Below are 9871 nucleotides of genomic sequence, written 5' to 3'. Positions count from 1 at the left end.
AGGTGCCAAATACATAAACTAATACCAAACTATCAAGATGACACATTTTCTTATACACTATGTATCTTGTTACGTAATACCACTAATTAATTTCCCTTGTAATTTTGGAGCGAATAAATACCATAATCTTGGTATGGAGTATTACTAATTAATTCCGTCTGTAAATAATATTGGGAGCCAATAAAATGTCACAATGTTATAATGGAAAACTAATTAATTTCATATGGTTATTTTTAGGAGGCAATAAATGCCCTAATTGTGTATATGGAATACTAAGAAACTCCTTATGGATGTATTTGTAGTCTGTCAATCGATACCTATAGGATATTCCATGATGTGCGTATAATCCGAGGATCCTTATTAATCATGGCGAATTGTAAAAAGGAAACTCGCCAAAGCAGGAATGAATAAAATGGCAAACATTGATACTCCAAGAATCGTCCATGCCTCTATATAAACAGCAGAAGGAACCAGCAAAGTAGTACAAGTCTAAACCAAACGGACATAGGAGAAGAGAACACTAAACAATTTCATTATGGCTCTAATCTGGATCAACACTGGTGTTCTGTGCTTGATGGCACTTTTGATGGTTTCAACCACTTTATTGTCGAGTGAAGCATCAGGGAGGAAGATAGGTACATTTCTATTTACCAGAGCTTATCAACTGTAGTATATATGAATTTGTGGTTTCCTAGAGCTAGATAAAAAATTGATCCTATTGCATCATTCTCTGTTGCCAATGATATGAATGTTTCTTATGAAGTTTGATCGTTCAAGTTAATATATGCAAGTGTTTTTGCAAGAGAAAAGTGTTTCAACCGTGCCTAATAGAGTGAGGTGTTTAGTTAAGATAGGCAAGTATCTTTTTCCTCATACTCACAAAAAATAGATATAAAACTATTTTTCCTTGTAGTGCAAACTTGTGCGTCGCGTTCGTCCCCTTATTTAAAAGTTATCATGCCTCATAGTACTTTAAACCTAGTGTTATTTAACAATGGCATGGAAAGAAAGAGGTGTTTTCCTTGTGATTTTATGATCACCATTACAATTCTGTCGTGGTACATATGGTTTCCATAGTACATAATAATTATATACCAGCCAGTAGATGTTCTTCCTATGTTTGTATTAGCACTCCACTGTTGTCCTACTATTTGCATAGTACATTGATTTCACAGAATCCTAGTTTAAATACGAACAAGAAGAGGTTCTGATGGCACCTTTTATTTTTTATTGTTGTAGGCAAGGAAGCTAACATTGGCGTCGAGGGGCACCGTGAACCCTACACTCCATGTACGGATCCTTCATTTTGTAATGATATCTGCAACAGAGATGGTTACGGAGGTGGGACCTGCCGTGATGGTCACTGCGAATGCATCAGATAATTGTAGCAAGAAAATGACCAAGAATAATGTTTGGAAATAAAGATTCACTTGGGAGCATTATGAATTGTTTTTCTAGCTGGAATAATTTAATTGAACATTTTTATTTTCCTACTCTTTGTATTTGAACCTGTATCATGGCCTTTTTTAACATAGATGCTCACATACACGTGCATTACACTCACGGTATTGGGACAATTTTTGGGAAAAATTAAAATTAAATCTACCAACAAAGTATAATTAATACTATGATTTCAATCACAATGTTTTTTCATCTGAATCTGGAACTATACACTAGATAGTGTCAAATCTTTTAAACTTATCCATACCTTTGTGCAGACCTTGATGTATCGACTTGAATATGTAGCAAACAATCATCTTTGATACCAAGAGCTAGGACAGCTGGAAAACATATTATGGCTTATTGGCTATTGGGACCAAATAGATTCATTGTTATTGCACACAAAATAAGCGCATACCAATGGTCCATCAAACATATTCAGCTGGAAACTAATGAGCTGCAACGTATTTTTGTTCCTGGCTATCTACCACAACAATGTTTGCCCTTCTCCGACAAAGGATGGGTGATGACGAAGGTGCGCCTTTTGGCTAGCTCCAGTGCTTGTAGTCGTCGCTAAGTGGTCTATGGACCTGGATGTAAATTTTACTTCTAGTGTTCTTTGAACTACCTGACAGTTGGTGAATACTGCCTCAGTTGCATTTGTTATAATTCCTCGTAATTTCATTTTTATTTCTCTAGAGAAACGGAAAGTATCTCTCTCATGATTTTATGTATCTCTCCTTAACTCCCCAAGTCCGATGCGCCAGGTGTCTTCCAGTTATTCGTCTTTGTTGCCATTACATTTTCTTGTGTGCTACATTTTGCCATGTCATCATGTGCATTAGATCATCATATTTTTCAAAACTTGCATCCGGTCACTTTCTCCATTGTCCGTTTCGACATCCGACACTCTCACATTCACCCGTTGCACCTTCCAGTTCTCGTTTCGTGAGCGGGACAAAAATGTTCTCATCAAGGGCCGAGATTTGTCGAGTGGCCTTGGTATATCACCGGTAGACCGCCTGTAAAATTTCGTTCCATTTGGAGGTTGTTTGATGCCCCAACGGTTAACCGCGTTAACCGAAACCCCTCCTTCTCTTTGCAGCCCAGCACCCCTTCATAATAGCCCAATAGCCCATCTAAAGCCCCTCCATCCTCTCCGTCATTGGATCAGGATCGCGTGGGAGAAAATCACACCTCATTTGCCCTCTCCTAGCTCCCTATACCTATATATAGGTCGTCCGAATTCGCAGTCCAAACCCTAGCTGCCATCTTCCCTCCACGCCGCCGGACACGTCCGTCCGCGTCGGACGGATCCAACGCCGCTGCCCTCGACGAATCGGAAGGCGCCATGTCACCCGCTACCGTCTCCTCCATGCAGGCCCGCAGGGCCCATTGCCGGCCTGCCACCGGGCCGAAGCGGGCCGCGCCTCATGCCGGCGCCTGAGCCGCCCGCATCGTCGCCTTGTGCCACCACTGCGTCGCCGCCAGCTCGCGCCGCCTCCGCCCCACAGCTCGTCGCGCGCACCGCCTGTTGACATGTTTTGATGTTCATGTTATGCTCTATCATGCCATGCCATTTGATGCCTCATATATGTCCTGTAGCATATGTTTTCATTGCCATGAACATGCCTAAATGATGTTCGAGTTTTCTGTGAACTTCATGATGCCATGTTTTGAGCTTGTTATTAATTAAACTATGTCTCTTTGAGAGGTGCTCCCATTACATGATATGAAGTATGCTATGCGTATTTTGTCCACATGCCAAGTTTGATAATTTTAGACTTCATATGACCTCTGTTCCAAGCTTGCTAATATGCTATGCTAAAGTTGTTGTTTTACACTTGTTGAAACTGTTATAAAATTCAAACTTGTCTTGATGGTTCCCACTAGTCCATGAGTCATATGGTTATGATGCCTTGATGTTTTTTTCTCTTTGTTATGTGTAATTTTATGCCATGCCCTTGGTTGCCATATAACTTGCTGTAGCTTGTCTCTTTCTTGCTCTCAAGTTGCCATCATGCTAAATATGTTATCCTATTAACAACATGTTCCTTTTTGCATGAATCAGAGTAATTACTCCATTCCTCATATGAAATTGTGCCCATGGACTAAGTTAAAGTATATAATGTCTACTATATGCCCATGTATTTTGCATGATTACTTAATTTTCTATGCTTGCTGGTATGTGCCTCCGAAGTCAGCATCATAATGTTATTGTTTTGCATTCCCAGATTTCCTCTAGTCTGAGAATCATCTTATATCCTGTTGCATCTTGTCTTGTTGATTGCCATTGATCTAGGGCTCTTATGGAGATGCTTAGTAATCATGTTTTGACATGTTCAACTTGTACTAGAATGCCATGCTTTTGCTTGTTATGTTCTTGCACTATAGCATCATTGTTTCATGCCTCCAACATGTCAACATGTTATTTCTCCTCAAGCATATGATCTGTTTTTCACTAAGTCATAATCTGTGTTATCAAGTTGCTTTTCCCATTGATCATCTTGGATTAATCCTGATGCCTATGAACTTGAAACTTAGTGTAATTTGGAGCATGCAATCCGTACTTTGAGTGCATATCAAGTTTGTGTCCATATGTTTCCTCTAGCTTGTTGTTTCCTTGATTGCAAAGTGCTTAGTTGCTCTTTTCGGCAGATTGTGTTTGAAACGTGAATTGGGTGTATGTGTTGAACCGTGGCTCCGTTTTGAGCATGCTCTATATGAAAATTGCTTAGTTGTGCATGTAGTTTCATGTTGCCTTGTTGAATCCTTATTTTGGAGTGTTTGTGATGTTGTTTTGCTTGCATTTTGCAATCAGTGCCATGTTTAACTTGTTTTGCTCATATCTTCTAGGCCGTAGCTCCGAATTAAACGAACTTTATATGTAACTTGACTAGAAAACCGTGTAGATTATCTTGGTGCACTTTAACTTGATGTTTAACAACTTTAACATAAAGTTTTGTTCAGATCAGTACCAATTTCGAAATTTACATATGAGGACTTACCAGAATTGTTATATGTTGTTTTCGGTCTCATTTAAACTTGCTTTGATGTGTTGTTCTTGTATGCATCATCTCTTGCCATGAGTAGCATCATATAGCCTTGCCATGCATCATACTTGGGTGAGAATCATGTCATGTTTATGTGTTGTGTGTTTACCATGTTGCTTGCTTCTTTGCAGTTGTGCTCCTTCTCGATAGTTCCTGTTTCGTTGCGATTGTGAGGATTCGTTCGACTACGTGGGATCGTCTTCTTCATGGACTCGTTCTTCTTCCTAGCAGGATTTCAGGCAAGATGACCGTCACCTTGGATCTCACTACTATCTTTGCTATGCTAGTTATCTCGATGCTATCGATGTGTCGCGCTACGTACCACTTGTTTATCAGGCCTCCCAAATTGCCATGATTAGCCTCTAACCTTTTCACCCTTCCTAGCAAACCGTTGTTTGGCTATGTTACCACTTTGCTCAGCCGCTCTTATAGCCTTGCTAGTTGCAGGTGCAGGTTGTTCCATGCTAGGGCATGGATATTTTGGGATATCACAATATCTCTTATTTTAACTAATGCACACATATACTTGGTAAAGGGTGGAAGGCTCGGCCTTATGCCTCGTGTTTTGTTCCACTCTTGCCACCCTAGTTTCCGTCATACTGGTGTTATGTTCCTTGATTTTGTGTCCCTAACATGGTGAGGGTTTATGGGCCCCTCTTGACAGTTCGCTTTGAATAAAACTCTTCCAGCAAGGCTCAACATTGGTTTTAACATTTGCCATAATAATACTTGAACTAAATAATTAATTGGCATAGGGCGTCATGAACCCGCGGATTCTTTCTACATAGCAGGGGGGGCCATGTTGGTCCCAAACTAGAGCACCGTGCGGGACCACCCCTAGGCAACTTGGGGTATTTGGATCATGTATGCTTTGCTTATCCGGTCGTGGCCTCAGACGAGATACGTGCGGCTACTATTAGGGTGTCGGAACGCTGGGAGGTTTTGCTGGATTAGTTTTACTATTGTCAAAATGTATTGTGCACCGGGATTCCGAGTCTAATCGGAGGGTCCCGCGATGGAGGATTGTCTCCGCAGATCGTGAGCTTGTCATGGGCTAAGTTGGGACACCCCTGCAGGGTTTAAACTTTCGAGAGCCATGCCCGCAGTTATGTGGCAGATGGGAATTTGTTAATATCCGGTTGTAGAGTACTTGAAGTAAACTCATTCAAAATACACCAACCAAGTGCTTAACCGTGACTATCTCTTTTCGGGGAAGTTCGAGAGGAGAACATGGTTGGGTTATGTTTGAACGTAAGTAGTTCAGGATCACTTCTTCATCATTACTAATTTGCGACCGTTTGCATAGATTCTCATCTTCCTCTTGTACTCGTGAGTTAGCCACCATACATTGCTTAGTCCCTGCTGCAACCTCACCACTTATTCTTTTCCTACCCATTAAGCTTTGCTAGTCTTGATACCCATGGTAATGGGATTGTTGAGTCCTCGTGGCTCACAGTTTACTACAACAACAGTTGCAGGTACATGTAATGTGATGATCATGACGTGAGAGCGATGTTTACTTGTTTTGGAGTTATTCTTCTTCATCGATCTTGGCTTAGGTTCCTGGTCGGCAGCCTGGGCTAGCAGGGTGGATGTCGTTTGAGCTTTTGTTTGTGCTACATCTGTAGTCGGATGTTGTTCGCATGTATGATGTTGATGTATTCTTATGGCATTTGTATGTCTTGTATGTATCCCCAACTATTATGTAATGGTACGATGTAATGATATCCACCTTTCAAAAGCGTGTCAAGATGCGGTGCTATCCTTGGTGGGACCTTCGAGTTCCTTTAGGATAGAGTCGCATATTGGGCATGACACTCTCCTTGTAGGAAAGGAAGGAAAGTATCTTTCTTGATTGCGTGTATCTCTTTCTTTCTTGTGCTAGGCTAATACATCTTACGTCAAAAGAATGGAGGAGTAGATCAAAATTTTTCTCGCAAAAAAATGATCAGCCGTTGCAAAATGGATTTTAGTGCTAGGCTAGTTGAGCTATTATAAACTATGCCGAACGCCTCCACTTATTAACCAAATATTTACTATCAAAAAAAGTTTTGCCCAAAATATACGTATGGTCTAAAAATATCTAAAAAAGTTAAGGTTTCCTTCATCTATTTTTATTCCTTACTTACGGATCCGAGGAGTGGTCGCCGTACTAAATGGTCTACTTATCGATGGATTGATAAATGTTTAGAATTTTGTGATAACTTTTGATGAACCTTTTCATCTGTCCTCGGATGTATGCTATCCCTTGTACTTATATTAGTTTTCTATTTACTAATGTCTAAGCTTTTCTCTTTAAAACTGTTTTCATCTAGATGAACAAATTAGATCTTTCTTTGGTAACCTATCGCTATCCCCCATACACTGCATTGTTCCGTAGCCCGCTCCTCCCGCCCACCGCACCGACACACCTGCGAGGTTCTTCTCCTTGAAGGTCCCCTTCATGGAGTCATCGGTGTCAGTGGAGTTCTAGGCGTGACTGTTGGTGGCCTGTAGGCTTCTTAGATGAATGTTGTGTACCATAAAACGTTGGAGAGAACTACACGTATAATCCTCATCCTCATCCTCAAGCAACGTCTACGTAGGCTATCGCGGGGAATCATTTTCTCTACACATTCAGACGGGATAGGTGCCTTATCGACCCCTCCTTAGTGAGAACCCCAGATATATTCGCTCCACATAGGAGTCGAACTCTGGTTGACGGGAGCACCACTGTGATCGCGGCCATTGGTCTACTGCCCCGAAAACATAGGAGCCTCATGTTAGGCGATTATAGTTTCGAGGGGACGCACGATTGATCTTGATCGGTGGGGCGCATACGGGGGTTGTGTCGGGATCGATCCATTTGGCGATGTCAAAGGGAAGGAAGGCGCTCTCTTGCCACGTGCGGTGAGGGCATGACTGGAGGAGGCGATGGGCAAGTTAGGTCTGAAGGAAGAGAAAGCTACACCACTGGTGATAGATGACGTCGACGAGGGTGAACCGACGAAGTGGTCATTGAAATGGAAAATTCTCCATCGACATACGTTCCAAGTTAGGTCTGATCTTCAGCTCTGAAAGTGAAATCGTCTTTGTGGCAGAATTTCCTCCAATAATGACATATACTTAGCTTTATTACCTCCGATATGCTTACCATAATGACATAAGTTAGCTCTAATATGCTAAGTTAGCTCTAATATGCTTAGTTACCTAGGTTATCTCAATAATGACATATACTTAGCTTACTTATGTAAAAATGGAAAAATTAGCTTACTTAGGTAAAAAAAATGGCATAATAACCTTTGTAACCTCATAAATACCATATACTTAGCTTATTTTCCTCCAAAATGACATAATAAGATTACTTAGCTAAAAATGGTCCATTTTACTTAAGTTAGCTCTAAAATGACCTATACTTAGCTTCGTTTCCTCCAAAATGACCTAAGTTAGCTCCAAAATGCCACATTTTACCTAAGTTGGCTCCAAATTGACCTAAGTTAGCTCTAAGTTAGCTCAAATATGCTAAGTTAGCTCTAATATGCTTAGTTACCTAGGGTAGCTCAATAATGACCAATACTTAGCATACTTATGTCAAAAATGGAATAATAAGCTTACTTAGGTTAAAAATGGCATTATAACCTCCATAATCTCATACATATCATATACTTAGCTTATTTTCATCCAAAATGACATAATAAGCTTACTTAGCTCCAAAATGACATATTGTCGGTGAGAACGACACCTATGGGATCACTGGGATCCCTTCTACGGTCGGCGGGCGCGAGGTCGTGAGAAGAGCAGGTTTAGAAGCTAGCACACGGGTCATTTACCCAGGTTCGGGCCGCAAGGATGCGTAAAACCCTAGTACTGCTTTGGTGGATGGATTGAGTGTTCTTGAGCTCTCTGAACTAGCTACGGTGGCTGCGCCATTCCAAAAAGCCGAATCCCCCTCCTGGTCGTCTCGGGCCTCCTTTTATAGAAAAAGGGGTTGCCACAGTGGCACACGGGAGGTGGAAAGGCCTACAGTGCGCGAGCTTATCGCATGGCATTACGGGACAAAGTGCATTAAATGTGCTACGTAGGTGTCCATTAGCTTTATTGGGATGGGAACGAGGCACGTCCCGTCGGTCGCCGCTTCGCTTCGCCTCGACACGCGCCCATGCTAGTGATGCATGCGGCGCCATGTAGGTAGGCAGGCAGCTGAGGTGGTGGGGTAGTAGGGCCTTCATGAAGATCCGCATGACGCCACATAGGTGCTTGCTGATTTGGCCTGGCAGCTGCATGTTGCCACGCAGGTGCCTACCCAGCTGGTTGCGCTGGCAGCTGCATGCGAACGGCGTCGGAGTCTTGGCTGGTGGCGGAGTCTTGGTTGGCATGGGCCTAGCAGTGGCCCTGCTGACGACCTCGGCAAGGGTCTTGCCGGGGGCACCGCAAGGGTCTTGCCATGGCATTGCTGCCATCCCCGACAAGGGTCTTGCCGGGGGTCTTCTGGATTTCCTCGGCTAGGATCCTGCCGAGGGTCGCCGTTTTCTGGTCCTCATGTGAACTCAGATGTTTATGAGCTTGACGAAGATTTGCATGCCACCACAGAGGCGCCTCTCGAGCCAGTTCCAACGCAGTTGGTTAGGTTGGAGCCGGTGGGCTTAAGCGTGGCTCACTCCGCTGGCATCGGGCAAGTTGCCTCAGCAAGGCTCTTGCCGGGGCTCGGGGGGCCGCCTCGGCAAGGACCTTGCCGAGGGAGTCCACCTCGCCCTCTCGCCCTCCTGCGCTTCTGGTCTTGGCGTTGCCTTGGTTTCCTCGTGCTTCGGCTTCTCTTCGGCTTCCCTCCTCTGCCCTGCTAAGTTTGGCCGCGGCACGTGGCTCTGACTGCCCGTGCACAAGTAAAGGGGTCAAAAGGAGACCCCTACTTTTGTACACCGACAGGAGCCCTCGGGCCTGGGCCATACATAAGTGCGACGCGTTGTTGGGCTAGGCCTAGAACGGTGTGCGGGCAGGTGGGGCGGATTTCACCATAGTAATTTCTCGTCCGCTGCGCTTCCCCATGACCCACGTTGAACGCGCGACATGGAGGGTCGTGCGCGACGTGGGGGTCATGCATGGGGCGGTTTCCGCATGCATGCATCACATCGTGGTAAAGAGGCGGCCTGCGTCTTCCCCGTAAAAGGAGGGAGGCGCAGAGGCACGACCCATTTACTTGGGTGGACTCAGGTCATGGTCTTCAAGGCACCCGCGCCCCACGATCACGGGGTGGGGAGCGGCCGCTTCGCCTGTCCCTTTAATGCTGCTCGCTCGCCATGTGTCCTTCATGCAGGTGGCAGGAGGAGGAAGCGGGAAACCGGGCAGTCGCTGATTGGGGCAGCAGGCCGGTCCTGATTCCCTGTGCGCCCGATAACCGGATT

General features: G+C 44.0%; 1 long non-coding RNA gene across 1 annotated transcript; it reads left to right on the top strand.

Moving 5' to 3' along the window:
* The first annotated feature begins 420 nt into the window (after nucleotides 1–420).
* Nucleotides 421–1493, top strand: LOC125526629 (uncharacterized). The gene is made up of 2 exons (XR_007291829.2): nucleotides 421–635; nucleotides 1240–1493. It is a non-coding gene; the product is annotated as an uncharacterized LOC125526629 (long non-coding RNA).
* Nucleotides 1494–9871: the final 8378 nt, after the last annotated feature.

The sequence above is a fragment of the Triticum urartu genome, chromosome 1A (genome assembly GCF_056163025.1).
Source record: "Triticum urartu cultivar PI428250 chromosome 1A, HENAU_Tu73, whole genome shotgun sequence".
Taxonomy (NCBI): Eukaryota; Viridiplantae; Streptophyta; class Magnoliopsida; order Poales; family Poaceae; genus Triticum; species Triticum urartu.
The sequence above is the reverse complement of the archived record's forward strand: the minus strand, read 5'-3'. Positions and strand labels throughout refer to the sequence as shown.